The following is a 21,513-nucleotide window of genomic DNA, read 5'->3' as shown; positions in this document are numbered from 1 at the left end:
CTTCTATATCTTCCATATGTTCGACTCGCAAGTACAACATATTCTTCGTGCCCCCACAGGCGAATACATATCTGCTTTTTCCCATCATTAACATCTTTATAGCCATGCACTACGTAACAATGCACGTATATATCAGATAACAAATATTCTATATCACTATTATCGTCATCGTCATCGACATCACATGGAACATGCTCCATACCGCGCATAGTCGACGTGCTCCACATCTCTTTACATCGTTCGTATATTATTCGAAAGTACACCAGGCTCGTAATTTGTTAAAATTTACTTGTAACATATTATTTATTTTATTGCTAGAAATGTTACTATTACAACAAGTGTAAAACTACTTGCAGGAGAATATATCACTTTTGGCCAACTTAGAAAATTTACAAAATTTCACTGACGATATCAACTGACAAAACAGCTGTCGTAAAGATTTTCAGAACCTTCGCGTTATTTTAAATCCAATAGTATTTTCTAATTATCAATAAACTTCGTAAATTTGACGAAAGTACGAAAAAGTCGTTGTCGATACTGATTTGTCGTCTTAGGTGTATGCTAAGATTCTCTCGAAACATCAAAGATCTTTTTGCTCGTTAAGACACAAATGAGATTAGGACATAAATTTTTGCTTCGGGATTAAATAAATCAAGGAACGTACGAATAAACGACGAACGATAGATCTTAACTTCGTTGCTAATCACAGATCGTAATTTCGTTGTAAATGGCGGATGGTAACATCGTGTCGTCGCGAAGATTTCCACGGGCCGCAACAAGTGTTTTATCCGAGTCGAACGGCGCGTTATTCGTTCGGATGAGCACGAAATCGCGTACCTCGCCGTCGTGCTGCTGGTTCGCTGAGCGACGAAATTCGCCTGTGCAACGGCCCGTGCGACGAAGTTCGTCGAATCGAAAGTCAGTCTGCGTTTCCGCGAATCTCGGATCTGTCGGCGCGGAGCTTTTTATCGCGCTGGAAAAACAAATTCACGAAGGCGCTCTTATCTATCTCGTAGCCTGCCGCAGCTTTGTTCGTTCTTGCTGGCGAGAATTAAATAGACACGAAGATTCGCGTTCCATCGACCGTCATGGATTATTAACGCGTAACGTGTCACGGTGTCGTAGACGCGTAATTGAATTTTAAAAGAGGAGACCGTGGTTCGAATTAAGTGTATACGTTACAGTTTATTGTATAGGCTCGAAGCAGGGGTGTTTTATGAAACTGGGGCGAATTATACGAGCTGCGTGGAAACTACGCTGATCAATTCTATGAATTTGGAAGTAGGGGAAATTGATGGTGTTACGTTATGTTTCAAATTTATCTAGCGGCGTACGATTATTTATGTCGTTCTCTTGCGAATTTACGAAACTAAATTATTTGTTTTTGAGAAATTGGTCAATCTCGGTTCTAACAGATTCGTAGGTTCGAACGAAAGCGTATAAATAGAAACGTATAAAAATAACATAACGTATGTGGAAATCGACACTTTCTAATTTTTAGTTGTAGTAGCTTCTACTTCCCATCGATTTCAATACTAACGAACGATTATTTAATGCCGTTTACGGGCTTATTACGAAATTTCTTCTACTTTCTCACGTTCCTAAAAAACAAAAAAGGGAAACTACCATGTAATCCGAATATCACCTGTAGTTAAGAGTTTAATTGTTACAGTTGATCTCGTTCGTTTAATTCTAATCGTACATCGTACACATCTGATAAAATTTGTTTACCTCGGTTTCTATCATTTCGGTAAAATTTCGCGGCTAACCGTCGATTTGTCGCGGCGCGCGTAACACGCCGAGGAATTCGATCCGCGAGAGGAGAACGGTTCGAGAATGCCTGGAGCAGCGCGCGGATTGCATCACCTCGTCAGCCGATGCGAGGTAGGTGTTAAAGTCCTCTCCCGGTAATCTTTTATTTACTCCGCGAGAGGCTGGTGTCGCAGACGACGGATACCGCGATCCAGAACCGCGGCACGCTACAAAAATACTTCTTACAGGAAATTATGCAATTAACCAGGTATACTTTACCTCTGGCGATACACCTTGTGCATGCGGTTGCGAGAGAAAAAAAGAAGAAAAATGTTCGAACCGGGGACACCGGTTGCGTGTACACGCGCGAAGCCGTGTCTTTCTTGTCGAAAATCGCGCGCGTGGTTCGTTTCATTTTGATATTCTCCAACTTTTTGTGGAAATAGCCTACGCGCAGTCCGGTACGTTTGACTCACTGGCGAAAACAAACTGTCTTTTCCGAGAGTTCGTCGATGTTGTATATACAAGATGATTCACAAATGACGTTAAACGTTTCGCCGGTGTACTTTGCGTGTCGGAGTTAAGAAGAAGGTTCTAATTAACGCGAACGACGCTGTCGAAATCTGGTGATTCGGAGTCGTAAAAGAAATTAGATGGACGCGAGATTAAAGGCGTTTGTTTGTTACTCGGCACTTGGGATTCTTCCGGAGCAAAAGTTGTTTCGGAGCAAAATCTGCAGGATTTCTGATGTTGTATCCTACTGAAGGCTTTTACGATTACGCGAAAGACCGTAGAACACGCGGGGCATTTAAATACTCTCCCTTACTTTTCCGGAATCCCGTTATCGAAGAAAATTCGCTCCGTCACGAGTCGTTAAACGTTTGTCACGTGAAATCCGATCTGCTCGATAGATTCGCTAAAATGTCGCGGCACAATGTTTTGAAGCACGCTGTACTAAGTTGGAAGTATCTGTTCGCGATGCTGGGAATCTCGCGAAATGTCAACGTCGCGAAGACAGCGGATGAATCGTGAAACTGGGATCGGAATTCATGGGACAGCCAGCAGCGCGGCGCGTGTGTCGGCTTGGATGTTCTCCTGCGGAGGAAGGTCTCGCCGCTGCCAGAAGCGAGATTGCGTAGCTAAAAGTTTACTCACGCTAGACAAATGTCGTGGCGCAGCGGCGGCCGCATTAGTCAGTCCCATCTGTCAATAATTATTATCGACGAGCACGTAGCCGCCGCGCCGCGTCGCAGCGTGCTGTGCCGCGATCGCGGCAGACGGCGGCTGTACACGTTATCCGAGAAAACACGAGGCGACGCGATATCAACGACCCGTAGATACGCCAGCCAGAAGCCCGACAGAGAAGGTACGATTAAGAGGACGTTGAAGAGAGACGCGGAAAGAGAGAAAGAGAAGTCAAGTGGGATAGGCGAGGTGAAAGAATGGGCGGCGGGGGGGATGGAGAGAGAGAGAGGACAAGAACGAACGAAGAGGGAGAATCGTCAGAACGCGTGAAAGATAGAGAGAGATGCGGTAGAAGAGAGCCTACTCTCGTCACTCTCGTCGTTCTCGCGTTAGCGAGAAAGCCGAGGAACGTCAGAGATCTTATTTGTCCGTAGTGACTTATAGACGATCCTCGTGACGTTTATTTCGCGCGCGACCTCGAAATTATCAGGCGATCGAGAATTTCGAGGAAATCGTTTCTTCCATAGAGTTGCCGCTTCGGCTTCGTTCGCCTGGCGTGTCATTCATACGAACGTTGAATTATTGAAAGTGCAACGCCTCGACTCGCCGCTATCGATGGCACGCGTGCGTCTGCGAGATGTTCGCGCGTGATACCGCGCGAAAGCCAAGCCGTGAGATGAGGAAAACCGGCTGGAAATCGGAAAATTGCGCCGACGTGGCGGGAAACGACGTGGCGCGGTACACGAGGGAACGGGAGAGATCGACGACGAGCGGTAATCGTGTTTTCCCTCCGTTTACCGGGCCGAGATGCGACGCGCGAATTCGATAAAATCCAACGACGACGTATATCCATCGACGTGTTTTATTATACATACTCTTCGCAACCGAAATGAAATGGGTGGAGAGAGGCCGACGAGGACGCTGCGTTCTTCGTACCGTTATTACGCATTTTCTTTGCTGGCGTGAATCGCCAGCCTCATGGCAGTAGTAACTTTACGTAACCGGGAGCTGCGTTTCTCTCTCGATGGGCTATCTGTTTTTCTATCGATGCGCTGGAACGTTGATTGTTCGACGAACGTGCACGTATATGGAGGGATAGGGATTTTCGTCGTAAAGCCGACGATTCCGAGCGAAATGTTCTTGCCGTTTCGGTTGATTGCTTTCGACGAATCTTCGATCGTTCGGGGAAAAATAAAGGAAAGAAGAGAAAGATAAATTAAGAAAAAAGTAGAAATCACAAGAACGACGACGGTGAACGAGAAACGTAGCGATTGTGGCACGTGGATCGATGCATCGTAACTCTCGTACGATCAGATACGTACACTGTACAATTAACTTTCGTTATCCTGATAATTAGATTTTCGGCTGTTCGTTGAAATTCAGAAATATCGAAATGATGCGCATTTTGTGCAATTTAAATTTTCGCTAGATTTTATCATTGTCGCTACTACCAAAACATTAAACCGAATAAATTGGACGGAATATAACTAAGTTAACTGTGAATTTCCATGCAGGAACGATATGTTTTTCGAGGAACGATTTATTTCAATTGTTTTCACAGTCAAAATTCGAAGAGCTTCTAGATTGTTCATTGTACACGTAGCTCAAATTGCAACTAGAAACGATTCTGTTTTCGGCTCTAACATATGGCGAAAAGCCTTTTCTGTTTATGGTTTCGGAAATTTATTGCTAACTAGTTCGCGCGATCTGATTCGCCAGCGCTTAGTTTTAACCTTTATGGGTCGTTTGTCTTTCCGCAATTACGCAACATCCAGCGATATGAAGCGTTTTGACAGACACCCCGTTTCTCGCGTTCGAACGTTTCCGTCGAAACGACGAATTTAACAGCTGTTTTCGGCTGTGCTGCGAGCAGAGAAATTTGGAATATTCTAGATATATTGGAACTTCAAATAAATTTAATCTCGTAATCTTTGTACAAATATTTTGGAGCCTCTCGTTATTACCAATTGTTTTCAGGGCCAAACAATGTTTTAAATTATATCAAAGTATTTAGAGAAACGCGTATTAATGCAACAGACCCTCGATTATCGTAACACTGATTGGCAAAATAATCGATTATCGGAACGCGTTAATTAACGAAAAATTTGTATTCCTGTAATAAATAAGTAACGACGAATAAGAGTTACGTGAAAAGATTTAAAATGAAATGTTGCATCGATGGAATTTTCGCCGTTAATGAATTAATATTAAAACGTATTTGTAAAATAGCTCGGAATAAATGGTTTCTTCTCGTATCAAAATGAAAAGACATTCGATTATGCGAATGGCGTGTAGCGCAATCCCGTGTACTATGATTAGTTGGGATAATCAAGCTTCCACTGTAATATCGTGAGAAGTTTAAGGGGCAGAACGAATACGAATACTCGCATGGAAACAATTCTCGAGACAATTTCGCAGAAATTGGAAATTTGTTTAAACGCTTCTTTTGCATAAACATCGTTTAGGCAGTTTGTTTTATGTGTATTTTCTCTTCGTTTACTTGGAATTTTCGTACCGTAGAACGAAGCTTCTCTCGCGTATATCTTTTATATCGTGAATTTTTCCTTACACACGTTTTGGTCGATATAGCGAAAATATATAAGCGGTAACGAAAGAGTTTTCAGAACTTTGGACTTTGTTACTTAGCTCCGCTAATTTCTATTAGATATATTTTGGATTCCGGATTCGTTCGATTTTTCCATTTCGCGTAGGAGCTTGAATCTCATGGGATTTACTTTCTTGGATCAATGCGAAGCCAAATGGAATTTCTGCGTCAGAAGTAACCCGTGAAACTGCATAGTAGATGCTATAGCGTTTTCATATCACCTCCGTTTTATCCTTTGCAGTTCTATGATAAATTCGTTAACAGTGTAATTCGAGGAAGCACAGAAATTTTCATTTCTCGTCCCTTCATTTTATATCAGTAGCAAGAATATAATTTGTTTGACTGAAAATGTAACGTACGAAATATTCATTTGATATTTTTCCCTTTGTAACTATTCTGTTAAATCCGCTATTCGTCTATTTTTCTTTCATATATTTTTCATTCTGTTTTTTTTTTTTTTTTTTTTTTTTTTAGAATATACGTAAAAACAAATAGCAAAGACGCAACCTGTATAAGTGTCGTTAACCTCGTTCGTGCAGGTGGACTTCGGTAATAATAATGCTGGATCCGTAATTGCCGTTGGTGGTTAAACAGACTGATATAGTACAAAATGAGACGAGGTTGTCGTTCTGCTCCGACGTATCATTTGTCATTCATGACTCTTTCGCTATTACGGATTAGATCTTAATGAACTGATCGTTCGAGCGATTTTTTCTCATGAACAATGCATCTAATTTCGATTTCATCGTCGAACGAGTTTGTATGCGCTACGAAGAGCGCTACGTGAATTTTATCGAAGCTATGTATTGTATTTTAACGCTCAACTATACAGCACTGCTTGATCATAAATGATAGTTTCGATTAAATTCAAGTTAGGTTACATGATTTTCAGGTATTCTGTTTCCGTTTCTATTTTACGTCGTACGCGATAAACGTTATAGATGATGTTTACCGCGTAAAATATCGAAGTGCTCTAAAATTAAATCTAAGATGAAGCTGTTGTGGATGACCCACGATACGAAGATACCATTTGAGAGTTAATGAATTTCGCTGTACAGTAGAACTCCGTTTATTGCAATAAGATTTACCGTTTGAACATAGTACATCCATAATAATAATAATAGAATATACAAATATATATCTGATAATCTTCTAGCATTGGATCCTCTTCAGAATTCTTTCGAAGAATGTGTTCACCTTAGATTACTAAAAGGTAAATAACTCGTGAGAATTATATATATTTATCTCAACATAGACTTTGATATTTGAATGGGGAATAAATAATTGGAAGGAACTTGTATTATATATACGTGTGAGTCGCAGTTATACAAACTGTTTGTCTTTCAATGGATTTAGATAAATGGAATTTCACTGCATTTACACGTGTGTGAATCTTTTTTCTGCCTTTAGTTTATCTTTTTATGCGAAAACTCGTTCATACGAGATCGAGTAAATTACAACTGATAACTAAAAAGCAAAGGAACATGTCGTTTTAAAGTAACATGAGTCTCAGCTGGAATAAATGTATTTGCTTGAAAGTACAAGCACGAACAAACGAGGGCCATTGGTCGTGCGGTCGTTAATGATCTTACCATTGAGAAAAAAAGAAAAAAAGAAAAAAAAGCGTAGCCGGCATGATTAATCGTGTATCATCGCGTATCGAGCATCATTACCATAAGTATATCAATAATGTATATCGACACCATGAACATCATCAATATTAAATTAATCTGCAGTTCCAACAGTCGTATCGAACAGAATTCAGAATCTTCTTCGATAATAATTCTTTCCTCGATCTCTGTGTTCACCTTGGTGTGTCTCATGGAAGAACCGGGTGCTGAACTGGATACGACCGATTGGAAAAACAAGAAAACTAGGCAGCAGTCAACGTAGTGTTCAAGGTGTGTATATGTATACGTTTTAATGAACTTTCTCGATCGGATAAAAGTGTCACTCGACTATCGGTGTACCGAGGAGCGACACGTTTTCCTTAATAATATCGATCGCTAGAAATATTAGCACGTGCCTGGATTCATACGAGCCTATAGATTTACGGATTTATGGGTGATGGTGGAAAAAAAAAAGAACTACCATGTAGGATAACATTGCTCGGATGGTTTCGATCGGGACAAGCATTAAAATCTTCTGGCGCTTGTCTGCCGGTCTCAGAACTCGTTCGATGAATCACTGCCGCGTTTTCTCGTCGCTCGGGTAGGTAGCTACATGAAAATGCTAATCGCCGCAAATGGCAGCCGCGCGCCAACGATAATGAGCACTCGCCGTTGCATCTCGGATTCGAAACGACTCATGTCGCGCACGATCTATAAATTTTTCCTCTCAGCTGTTCGTCCTTGAACTATTCAACCCTTTCGTTATCCCTCGACTTTGTTTCCATGCTGTTTAATTTAAATTCTAATTAACAAAAAGAAAGTGTGAAACGTTTGAAAGTGTTGCGTTTGAATGTTGTTGCAATTGCGATTTCATGTAATTATAGGATGAATGGTTGTTTAGTACCGGTATGATGTTATTTGGAGAATATCGTTAATATCCAGGGTGTTGGAAGTACTCGCGTTGCAAGTAATCAGGTTACGAGATCCAATCAGTTGAAGAATAAATGAAGGGCGTTAAGGCTGTCTACGTTCATTAACGGAAGCCACTGAAGAGCCATGCTGAAGGGGAGAGATCGGACGGTATCCCTATGGGAAAAGATTTTCTTATAACGGATAGGCTGCGTAATTGCTCGCGACGTAAAAAGAGGGAAATTGTCTCGAGGATGGGAGAAGCTTCGAGTGGAAAAATCCTTTTTATTCTCTTCTTATCGTACTCGCTTATTGCGCTTATTGCAATAAGTGCTATAAATATTAATGTGTTTTTTGAAACATAGCAATTATCCCTTGACGGGCAGAGATTTGTAGACGGGAAGCTAGAAATTTTAGAAAACGATTAAAACGTGCTGGAACTTTTGTTTTTTTTTGAGCTACGTACAGATAAAAGGATAGATAGAGATAGAAAAATCAGCGTTATAGGATCGAGTCTCATTTTTCACGGACTTCATAAAATGTCTGAAACGAAACCACAGAATGGAGTTACTAACGAGCGTGCAGTCGATTATTTTTGCAATTCATGGTTTCTCGATTATCTCTGTAACCTTAGACTTTATATTCAATTGTTCTCCAGCCAAGATACCACGAGAGATTAAATAGAACAAGAAGATCGTTTAGTAAAAGTACTTCGCGAAAGTTGGGAATATTTATACGAGAGTATTGAAAACGAGATTAACATGGTGTACAATTTCTCAAGGTAAAGGAAATCCCTACTGACATGCTTGTAGCATGCAGATTAATAACGAAATTAGCAAATTTAGTATGAACTTAATTAGAAAAGTTGATCGTTCACTTTCCTCTTTAATCCTTATGCTAATAAATAGATAAATAAATACACCATGTATATACGAAGCTGGCGTATCTTTGTCTAATCTATTAACAGGAGAAGTTTGTCAAATCTCGATCGTCTTGCAAACGATGCTTAGAGGTTCCGTCTTGTCTCGCACGATACATCGCTAAGAGAATTTGACCAGACACAACGTAAAAATTCGCTCGTTCGCGTCACGACCGATAACTCCAAGAATATTCTTGGTATTCTTCGATTCTTCGCGGATTCCTCATCGACAATCTTAACATTTCTTACAAAATCTTCGCACGAGATGCGTCTGTTCTTCCTCCTCTTCATTTCACCGTATAGATAAATAGCGTACAACTTTAATTAATCAAATTATTATCTGGCTTCGCGTTTATTCCAATACACATTCTATCGCGGCTCTCGATATTAAACGTGTCAATTTTGCGCGGCAGTCGACGTTCGAAATCGCTAATTTCGTTATGTTTGGTTTGGTGAAAAAACATTCGGCGCTACTTGGACGTGTCGGCAACCGTTACGCGCAGGTTCGAGCGAGCGCAAGGAGATCTGGCTGGATTCCAGAAGCGTCTGGCGGAGGCGCCGGTTTTATTGTCTCCCGATGGCTTTGCCCACGCGAACCGCGGCGCTTAATCGACGTGCCTTGGGGCTAATGCCTTCGCCAGACACGCGTTGTTCGCGTTCAGACTCCGCAACGGGTCGTTTCGCCGATCGTGTGACGAAAGTCGATCGTCGATCGTGCCTCGGTGATAATCGTCCGATCCGGAACTAAAATCGTTGCTCCCGGCACTTTACGGAGGCATTTGCGCTCGAAACTGGACAACAATGTTTCGCTTGTGCGGCACGTATTTACGCCGAAGGTGGAGACCTTGCGCTGTGTTCGTAATCGAGGTTCTTGTTAACGTTCTTGAGAATCCTTGAGCAAGTTTTTAGTCGACCAAGGGATTCGCGTTGATATACTTGGTCGTTTAGTTTTTCGCTACTTCAAATTACTCTTGTAGGTTTGTAATCAATTTCGAAGGTTACACTCGAGTATGTTTAAAATAAGATTTCCATTCTAATTTCACGGTTTCACTCTTTCGAATTCGATTGGGAGGTTTAAATTTCAGATTGAATTTTTATTCAAATATACAGCTATGAATATGGAGAATTCGAGCATCTCTTTAAACGTGCAAGAAAACCGCAGAACACGCGTTTAATCGAATTTTGAAGTTATTATTACGTTTTATATTTTACATCTGCGGTGTTCATAAATTAGATTATCCCAAAAGTTTCTCGCAGTAATAGAACAAAATGAAAAAATAATAGAAAAATGTCGTGCATCTATTATTTCCTCATAAAACGAAAAAAATTTCCCATTATTTGCAATTCTTTTAGATATCGTTCTTGGAATATAAAGCGAAAGGTCTATCCGACGAAAAATTTTTACATATCATGGTTATCGTATCGCTGTTATTTAATCAGAATTACTCGTTGAAGAAAGTAAAAAATGTCAGATATTCAGCGTTAAAGCGTGTTGGAAGTGACGTAAGGGGTGGTATCGGATGCATTTTGGATTAAAATACAGCGGATAGATTTGTATCTGTGTAACATCGATAATTGGTGGCCGTAGGCTCGAATCAATTACAAATTATATACGGGTGTAAACTATTACGGAAGGCTGGATATCTTTCGTACGAATCGACCGCGGAAGAGCAGTAGGGAAAACTGAGGACCGTTATAAACAGTAGGTACAAGCACGAAATTACGTCGTTTAAGCATAATGCAAACGCAGTTGCATGTAGCGTTTATTATCGAGTGTGCCGTCGCGTCTGATTATTATGCACGTGAGCGCGCGGGAACTTTAACGCTCGCATAAAGAATCATTTTTATAGGACAGATATATGGGAGCATTTCGATCTAATTCGCAACGTCTTTCTCGCTTTTAACTCATGGAAACGATTCCAATTGAAATGTTTATTAATCCTTGGCTGGTAAGAAACGCTTGTAACGTAGCAGTATCGTCTATTTTAACTACTTAATTTCGAATCTTTCAATCGTAAAGCGCAATGAGAGATTTTCCACGCGTTCTTTTTCTCAATTATTCGAACGATGTTAACCGTAAGAGATACATATACACGTTTGTTTATTTATTTATGAGAATTGTATTAAATCGTATTATATCGCGATTCTCAGGCTTTCCTTTGAAAAATCTAGCAATACCGTGTACGATAATATTACACGAACGTTTTTATTTATTTATGAAAGAAACCCGGAAGAAAATTCATTTTAATAAGCCGTACAACAAACTGCGTGATCTTACAGGAAATAAAACTGAATACCATGGATGGACGTTCTTTTAGCTTCCATTTCGACTCGTATCTCTCCCTGGGGTTTGTTTCCAGCTTACGATACACAGACACCTATACAACAAGAAGACGAAAAGGGAACGGTGATCATGATCGGAGTGAACGACAGCTCGTAAGATCGAGCCTCGTACATTAAATGGACACCGACGCCTACGCGAAATACACGGGGCACGTGTGCCTCTTCGAAGACGCATTTATAACACATTTTTATCGGTCACGCCGGCCGGTTAAACGGCTGTTAAAAGATGCAGCATCATGAAAAAATTCGACTCGCTCGGGGCAAGGTCGCTGTTCCCTTTCTTATTTTAATAACTTTCCAGGCTCGATATTGGCGTAACGTTAATGTGACATTTTGTGTTATTAATGACGCAGGACGATGATCCAAGACGTAGAATCTACCTGAAATTTATGAAATTTATTCAAAGAGGCTATTTAAAGAAATTTACAATCCGCAAGTATAATTATACACACCTGATAAGCGTATTTTGTCCAGTTTAATCATGATCGCGTAAAGGAGATTTAGTTTCAGGATAGCAGATTTAAAGTATAAATCTTGGAATAGATATTTAAAGGTTGACTGTGTAGAACTTTTCTCGTATACCTACGATCATTTATTTCCTGCATTTTCGTATATTTTTGACGTTACTTTTTCACCTGTGTGTTCTCTGTGTTTCATTTAACGCTCGAACATCGAGATTAATGTAACTCGAGCAAATCGTTGTACTGGAAAAAAGTTAAATGAGCGTGATGAAAAGTAGGTGCACGAGCATCGCCGAGTGGCGCGATGAAATTGTTTCCCGAGGTCAAGTAGGTCTTCTTGTTACTTTATTGTATGTAATAACAAGATAAGCTGCACAAATGAATTCAATATCTGTACGGAGTGTATAGAGTACGTAAATAGAAAATTGCTTCTAATGAAACATGTACTTCAAATTACCATACCTAAGATGTTTCTTTTGATCTACGATCTGTTATCGATGCTAAATCGGTTTGCATAAAGACACGATGTATTGCCACAATTGTAGGTACAATCGTATCGATACTCTTCTGCTCGATTTCTCCAATTATACATAAATATTAATTTATTCGTATACAGTATATCGATGTAGAGTCATTTTAAGTTTACATTCCAGGAGATATCGTAAATTTTCTAAAATTTATATTCTATAAATTGTACGTTAGATTTTTGACGATTTTTATGCTTCGTTAAATCCTAAAAAAAGGGTTCGTTTATACATTAAATTAAAAAAAGGTCAAAGTCATATACGATAGAGATAATTCTCAGCATTAAAACGAATGATCGCCTACGATGATATCTCGTCTGCATTCATTAAAAAGAGGAGACGTGGAAAATTGATCACAGCGAAATCCTATATTTCAAGTTTCAACCTAATACGACGATGCGTTCGTCCCGTCGCACGTTCCTTCTCTTTCATTTATAACTTTTCCGACAGTTGGATAAATTTTGAACGATGAATTGTGCGATTAGATAAGAAAATAATTTGTTAATTAATCCTTGTATCTTTCGGTCGATCGAGTTTTCAATGAAACCGGGAACGTTCAGTGCCGAGGCTTCATTCAGCTAAGATTCATCAAAAAACAACTGCGCGACCAAGTGCACGTCATTCTGCCGTGCGATAGTGTATCGTTCGAAAGTCAAAACCCGGTTTACCGCAAGATAAAGCGTTGTTGCATCATATGTGGTACGTGTGTGTGTGTGTGTGTACTTCGTTCACTTCTAGTAGGACAAACGATACTAGTTGAATGAGAACGATCTTCCGTCGGATGTCGACGTTTCGTTGCTACAGCGCGTCGCAGCTCGTTTTATCATGGATCTTCCTATGCTACCTGCAGCGTGATTCAAATTATATCAATCGTTTTGTTCGGGTATGACGAAAACAAAATTTCGCTGCTAATTATCGCGGGATAACAAAAATGTTCTAACAAGCTTCGATCGCTTTTCTTTCTTTCGTAATAAGATTTCGTTGATTTTGTTCGTCGATCGTTACTATCGTGTTCGTAGTGCGAAGTCTTAACAGGTTAGTTGAAAGAAAAAAGACAAAACAAAATCAAGGACCCACCGTCAACACAGCGATTAATTAATCTTTGGCCATTACGTTGAGTGCGCTTGACCTACGCACCGTATCGATCCCGCGATTATTAAGACGCTGTCACTCAGTCGGTCTTTGTGCAAACACAGTCGACGAATAATTGATTATAACGTCGTAACATCGATATTGCACCTGATATAATAGGCTGGCGGAGATCGGTCATTGATCCATCGTGTATCGATGATGTGTCATTTACATACGAGAGAACGCGAATTTTAATAGACTTTCAGCTGTGTTGAATTGCGACCAACGTCGTCTATTTGATCTTGTACTTTGCGAATTTTCAATAACGTGATCTTTGCCTTTTCTTTCTTCTCGTATAAAATGTTTAAGTATTTTAAAGGTTAAGCATCTTACACGAATATGTTTTAGGAATGTCGAATTAATTCAAAGTAAACTAAAATTCAAAGTAAGTTGAAGTATTTCCGAGTCTTATAAATATTAAGATACCAAAATTTGTATTTGGTCCCGAACGATAAAGTCAGGGAGCATTAGGCGGTATTATTTTCAATGTATGCATTTGCCTGAGAGAAAATTATAGCCACCGGATTATTTGTATTCCAACGAAATACAGAGCGGAGCAACGTTTAAAATGCTTTTTAAAACAGCTTAACGTGGTATAAATCATAACGATTTTATACATATAAATGCAGTAAAATACTAGTTTGGTTATCCTTGGTATAATATATTTCTGTCTGTTTTTAAAGATAGAATTTTATCGTAAGAAGAGGATTTTATTTTTCTCGTTTGTTATTATAGTCCGGTCCTTTACGACCCAAAGAACCAGGAAAAGAAGATAATATACAAACCCGAATATACTTTAACGAAATGTTTACGACTTTTCAAATTTTCTATTTCTCCTTCGAATCTATTTGGTTTTCGTAAAAACGAGAAAGATTTAAGCAAACGTTATTTCTTCTTCTCTCGTTGCTTTCAAATCAAGTAATTAGCAGCATGTTCGACGAAAAGAAAGAATCTTTTGCGAAGAATGGCCTTTAACCATCGAAGCCGAGGTACGTTCTTAACTCCGCCAGTGGCTTCAAAACACATTTCTTTCGCATATCCAACCTATCGAGTAATCCGTCGATATGAATAATACGACGCATCGTCGAACGCTTTTATACTAAATCTTTCTGTTCCTTTTTCCCTTGTCGCGTGAGATTTTCGTTCCTCTCGGCGAACCTTGATTTTAGATACCGCGGGCGGCCTCGAGAAGGTCGAGAGCGCGCCTTTAAGGCCGTAGCCACATGTTCGTGTGGCCGTCGGCTAGCGGTAGGTCAATAAGCCTCGCTTTCAGCCAGATAAAACGCCCCTTTCTCTCGCGCGCGCGATCTACTCGCTCGCGTACACGTGCTCGATCTATCGGAATAATTTGGTCGCTATTCATTTCGGAAAAAAGACTTGGAGTTGTCGTTCTATAGATTTTGAAGAATCTTTATCGCTCTTTATAAATCGACTTCGATCAAATAAACTTTTAGTATCTTCGGACGTGATCTTCGCCGACTATTCTGCAAAATCTATGAAAGGAATATAAATTAGTCGGGCAGTATCGATAATGTTCATCGAATTCACGCGAAACGATTTAGTAATTTCGAGACCTCCTGCTGTCTCTCTGCTGCCCCACCTTTTGCACCTTTTCACCCTTCTTTTACCATATTTACTATTTTCTTTTTTCCTTCGAGTCATCCTGCTTTTCGACTCTCTTCACTGGTCCTTATATACCATGTATTCGATCTTGTATCTCTCCTTTGAATCTTCCCTCCTTATCTTTCTTTCTTTCTTTGCTCGGTCTGGTCGTGGCCGTCTTTCGTCGGGATGAAAGCGTGTAAGCGTCATCCACACGCCAGTGGGAAGATTCTTCACGTGCACGGTCCAGCTCGTCTTAGTTTGAGAACTGAAGCCTGCAAGCAGGTGCGCCGGATACATTCTTACATTCCACTCGGCTCTCGTCCTCATCCAGCATCACGCGTCGACCTCCTCCGCCGTGTCCTTCTCCTCGTCCTTCTCCTCTACGACTTGTTCTCTTTCTTGTTCGTCGCGGTCGTCTTCTTCTTCGTCGTTGCGTCGTCGTCGTCGTCGTCGTCGTCGTCTTCTTCTTCTTCCTCTTCTTCTTCTTCTTCTTCTTCTTCTTCTTCTTCTTCTCTTCCGTCCTTCACTTCTTCATCTTTTCTTCTTGCTTTTTATTTTCTCACCGGTATGTTCTTTTCTTCGGCTTCTCGTCCTACCTTTGAAACGATTCTCTCGAACACGCAGCGCTAGCTTTCGTTCAAAGTTTAAAGCGCCGATGATCGTACGGAAAAGGAAAAGCAGATATCCTTTTACCTTCTTAAAGATGCATAGTGGATTAACGTAAGTCTAGGCGTGTTCACAAGATTTTGTTCTCTGAAACTCCTTATTGAAATATACGTTTGTATCGTAGTAAGAATATAAAGAATCTTTTTCCACACCCTTTCAATAATAGATATAGTAAATACACAAAGTAAATAGAAATTGTTCCTTCGCTTTCCATTTTCCATTGCAGATTTCAATCTCTCTGCTTGTAACGATCAAGTATCAAACATTTTAACGCGTTCTCGTTTTGGAGTCAGTCAAAGCGAAATCGCGTCGAAGGCGAAACATCTGGCTACACCTGATCCAATATTCCTTGATAACAGGTTCTAGGATATTGTCACCGCATCCTTTCAAAGACAATTTAGTACGGTCATGATCATACTCTCGATAGGATATTGCAGACCGACCACAGAGGAATCATGTTGCGCGTAAAGTGTTTACATCAGTTCGTGGTAACTGTATGTATGATCGCGTTTGTAAGGAAACTTTGGTCCCGGCTTTGCTGGACGTTTGTCGAACAAGCCAAGATCGCTAGTCTATGGTTATGGCCAAACATGGTTCGGTTATGCTTCTTTGCCTCGTGCATGCGTCTGCTTTCGGAAACGTTCGAATACATCGCGAATTCTCAACGACCCGTAGCCAACAGTTTACGTGGCCGATTTACAAATTTGCCAGTTTTGAATCGCTAAAAACGCAGCTGATATTCTCGTTCCAAGAAAATTCGTAAATATAAGTTGGTATATTTCGAGCGATCCTTGGAAACTTTTAAAGTATGGAACTAAAATTCTACGTGGTTATACGTACTTGAAGAGCGTTTCGTGGCGATAAAGGATCTCCGTTTGGATATTTACAAAATTGGAATAAAAAAGACGAGAATGGCCGAAGGAATGTTCTTCTTTCTACGAATTAGAAATTTTTATAGGAAAATTAGGAATATCAGAGAGAATCGTGACATAGGTTCTCGTATCAAATTCTCTCTTCTCGAGAACAGTGAAGGCTAGGAAAACCGTGTTGTGCTTGCACCACCGCGGCGTAACGAAAACACTGCAGACTGGGATAACAACCGTTGCACGATAGCGTCGTGGAAACGAACACCGAGGTTAGAAGCCGATGCTTAGGAAGGAAATCTTCGCGGAAACCGATATCGCAAACGTGTTTAAATTTAATCAACTTCCTTCTCGGCAATTTTCCCCCTGCGGCAGTCGAACGAAAAATGTTTCAGTAAAGTACGTACGAATATCTCGCAAGGATATTTCGCGAGATAAACGCGACAGGGAAATAACGTTGGCAAAGTAACCAATAGAAAACAAATCGTCGGAGCGCGCTTTTCACTTTTTTTTCATTCCATTGCATTCCATTTTTCGTTTCATTAAACTGGAAACTTGTTGTGGCGCTAGCGTTGATGTAGAACGATAACAAACAAAGTCGACGAATGCCAAGGCAACGAATTAAATCCGCGTTAAATTATTATCCGTGTAACAAGTTCTTTATTTATTGCTGATTAATTTCGCCCCTGCCTCGATAGGGATACAAAACGACGAGAAGAGGCTACAAAAGGACAAACGGGAAAGGTTCGTGGACAGGAGGGAAAAGGGATCGTCGTGTCCTGACCTTATCTAGCGACGTACGACTACCTTGTAACGCCGGTGCAACGTCGCGTAATTATAGTAGACAGGAGTAATTGCTCTCAGGAACTGGGAAGCAGTCCGAGTTCCACGTATATTGGTACAGGAGTAAACTCGGTAAACTCGTTGCGTCGTGTAACACGAGGACTCCAGTCGCGATACATGTCACCGAGGAATTGTTGCCAACCATTTCCATAACGAATTTTCAAACGTTTACCGTGGCGTCCGGTTTCCTCGCTTCTTTTATTTATCCAACGATTTCTATCGTTTGCCGCTGTTGCGGTACAAATTTAGGTAATTAATGGACTGTCGATGTTCGTGCACGTACGTATGTACGGTAGGATACTGTATGTATCGACTGCGTTTATTTGAACGAAACTTTTGTTGGTTGAGTCCACTTATCGGAACGTCGATTCCTATTGTATGAATGAAAACTTATAGATAACACGGAGAATTTGTGTTATATAAACTGCTTGTCCCCGAAAATAAAGCAGCCGCGACCATTATATGGTCCGATGATTAATTTTTGAAGATAGATCAGTACATAGATTAACTTCCATAGAATATTCTCAGTGACGATAAACCCGTATAAACAGCGTTTACGGTTTATACGAATGCGTAAATATGTATCTATGTCATTTTGTCGTGAAAGCGAGATGTTCTTTTCTCGTTCAACTAATTAGACACTTGGGGAGTTTCACTTCAAGCGGGATACATCGAGAGCATGGAAAAGTTGGTTTAAAAATGTAGCTATAACAAAAATTCATATTGCTCTACAAATTCAAAAGAGATTCGAGTAATTCGTTTACCACGATACTACGCTTTCTCTAGCTCTTGTCGTTGTTCAAATAAAAAAGAACAAAAAAAGTAAAAAAAATAATAGGTATGCAGAATAAATAATACAGAAAGGATAGTATATAGCTTGTCGAAGGTTCAGTTGGAGAGTTACCGATTTAATTAATCTATATAATGCAAATTTATGGACTCTAGTACTACCTTTTTCTAGTATTCTACGTGTTACCCAAGTGCTCTGCATAAATTACGTACGATAAAATACAACCGTGATTAGGATACGGCCAGTCTTAATTAAAAAGCGACGAAACCGATTGCACCCAAAGGACTCGCTTGAAAAAATCCAGCGCAATTCATTACCCGCGCCTTAGGTAGCAAGGCGGGGGCTTCTCGTAAATTCGCCGCTTCTTATCCGAAACGCTTGATTTTTTTCGCGCGATTCTATTAATTTTACACGACGATGTTATTTCGAAAGGGGTCAGAAGGAGTAGTTGCACGTGCACGACCGTGCCGTGGTCATTAATAACATTTAATCTCCCTTGCAAAAGCGTCGGCGTGCGGGGGTGGGGAAACGGAGTGAAGGGAACCGGAGGCCGGTCGCTTTCCAAGAGGGGACCATTATCTGTCCACGACCGGCCTCTAATTCGCATAATTCGGTTTAGGCCCACATTAGGAGCGACGTTTATCCGACGCTCCTGTGTCCGTAAAATCGCGCCCATCGCTGGCGGCCCTGGAATTTACGAGCATCGTGGCCACATGCTGGTCGAGACCTTCTTTTTTTCCCTCTTTTCTCTTTCCTTCCTGTTTTCACGTCCTCGCCTTTCCCGTTTGCAAAAAGTACCTGCACGAAATAAAAGAAAAGAAGCTGGATAGCGGCCGCGATACGTAATCGGCCACCAGAATTACGAGACGCAGATATATCGATAACAAGTATCGGACAGGTGAAGATGCAGATACATCGATAGCGTATCGGTTATTCTGACTTTTTGTATCGAAAATTATCGGTCTTTTTTCTGGTTATATACTAGCTCTGATATGTTTGTTTTGTGATTCCGAGTATGTCCGATGAACGATTTAAATAATGCGAATCTACGTAGTAATAATATGTAATATATAATTATCGATAGCTCGATATTAATTACGTGGATTAATTAATCAGTGATCGTAGCTGTCGATATTTTCATCCAGTACGAATACCTGCAGAGCGAATCGTAGAGTTTTAATAGTCACGTTGGAAGAGGCACTATATATACTTAACTGTACATGGAAATGGCGCGTTACCAACTTGCGCGAAATTGTTTTCGGAGAAGGACGCGTAGACGGAGGATTGGTCGACGAGTCGAGTGTCAGCCACGTCCGGAAAGATCGTATCGCGATTCGTGATCTCGTTTGCTCTAGTTGGTCGCAAAGTGTAGCGTTACTCGTTTTCTACTTGATCCGATACTATGCGAGGAATCTATGGTTCTCGCGTACTTGGTTTGGTATTTCGTGTCTTGTCCCTTGTCGGGTTGTCTATCGGCAGATTCTTGTTGCTTCGTTGGTTGTTACAGTTTCAGTGAAAGGTGTAGAAATTGATACGTTTGCATCCTAGGTATTTGAAAGTAAGTAGCTTTTCGTAAATACAATTTCATATTCGACTATCGACAGTTATCGATCGTTTGGATAATTTTTTAAGAGAATTTATAATATTCGTTCCGTTCGAAGAACACAAACATTTTGTGCTGAAAAGAACCGCCCCTACTCTATCCTATTCGTTACTCGTTTTCTTTACTTCCGAACAATTCCTTTGGTCGATGAAGTATATTACGCCGAAGCACTTGCCGGTACAATATTAACGATCCAAGTTGCAGCGTAGTTTCCCTGGGCGTTTCGCCGATTGTTGGCATATTCAAAGCGCGAAGAAAACGGTTCGAGTGGCGTAACGTTTCTCATAGGGTGCGTGTCGACGCTGGAGGAAACTAACCTAAGATCCGACAAGTCGATAGCGACGGTCGAGAATGGTTCAAGTTATTGATCATCGTGGCAGGAGATGCAACCCTGGTTTGCAGGTGCGCCGCGCTATTGCAACGCGCAACGCCGTTACTACCCCTGCGGGACTTTTCTTCGCTCTTGATGACACTGCTACAAAATGCTAACGGATCGTGCCGTTACGACCCAATTACTTCGCCTCTGCAACCGTATTCTCCATCTCGAAGCTCTCGTATAGCGTAAAACCTGTGTTTGTATCGACGACACGAATTCGTGAATTATCAGGCCGTAACGCGTGAAATGTCTGTATATCGATATTTTAATTTCCACGCTTTTCTGTATCTCATCTTTATTGTTCGATTTCGGCTGTGTAAACCGCTTTCCATACGGTTACGAATAGCGTGTGTGTTGGTGTTTGCAAAATGAAAAATGCATCAGCCGAGCAGGATGTGACGACAAATTCTTGGTACACCTGTATGGCTTTTTCTGTCCACACAAGTGTGTTGAAGAATGCGTTATTGTTAACAGACGGATCTTTGAACTTTGACAGCCGGCGGAACATTGTACGACTTTTACACAAATGGGAATTCATCCCAGAAAACTGGTCTGAATTTATATTCGATAATTATTATCAATCGTCATCCCCGACGATCACAATTGCGTTTATGAATGACCAATCGATCGCGATTCAAATTAGGAGATTTACTTTCAAGAATTACGTCTCGTACGTTGAGTTGATCGATTCTTTTTTTCTTCTTTCTCCTCTTTTTAATTATTTTTTCTTTTTTACATCTATACGAATCGCAAATCATACCGTGGCGTTAGTTATACCGATATCGAGCATCGATAGAAGCGAGTCTCTATTGATAGACGCAGTAACGAATAAAAAAAAGCGCGTATTAGTACGATTTGCGAACTACGTATTTATTCAGCTATTCAATCTTCGTTGGTAGACTATTTTTTCAATAAAAAATCTTTACAAATACAACTTGGAAGCTATCCCCTTATTTTTCTACGATATTTTCTATGATAACCTAATTACAAATAGACTCTAAATTTTATACTCTAATTCCGAGATAAACTCCTTAATAACGATCCGATCTTTGATAGTTTATTTCTTTTTCTAAACTTTTTTTTCTAAATAAATAAAAAGAGAAGAAACATGCGCCGTTTGTATCGTAGTCGTAATATTATCTTTCATTACTGCACGGCAAATTTCTCTGTTACACGTTATTATCGTGTTTTGCATGATATTTCATGGATTCTTTTCGCTCGGCGACACAAATCTCGTTCGACGAGTACCTAGACCTTCGTACGTATAACTACCATCCCTGGCGACTTCACGTCTATCTCTTCCTCTTTCTATTTCTCTTCACGACCGA

General features: G+C 40.4%; 1 protein-coding gene across 7 annotated transcripts in view; it reads left to right on the top strand.

Annotated features, from left to right (window-relative positions):
- The window catches only part of Pde9 (phosphodiesterase 9), a 136,804-nt gene that overhangs the window by 4,632 nt on the left and 110,659 nt on the right, over positions 1-21,513 (top strand). For 2 of the 7 annotated variants that reach the window (XM_076622454.1, XM_076622457.1), the window contains exon 3: positions 7,279-7,443. The exons of the other annotated variants lie outside the window; for them this stretch is intronic. The gene's annotated coding sequence lies outside the window, so the exon portion shown is untranslated. The remainder of the gene's footprint in view (positions 1-7,278; positions 7,444-21,513) is intronic. 7 annotated transcript variants of the gene reach the window in all.

Source organism: Bombus vancouverensis, chromosome 10 (assembly GCF_051014615.1).
Source record: "Bombus vancouverensis nearcticus chromosome 10, iyBomVanc1_principal, whole genome shotgun sequence".
In the NCBI taxonomy this organism is placed as follows: domain Eukaryota; kingdom Metazoa; phylum Arthropoda; class Insecta; order Hymenoptera; family Apidae; genus Bombus; species Bombus vancouverensis.
This window is presented reverse-complemented; position numbering and strand designations above follow the sequence as displayed.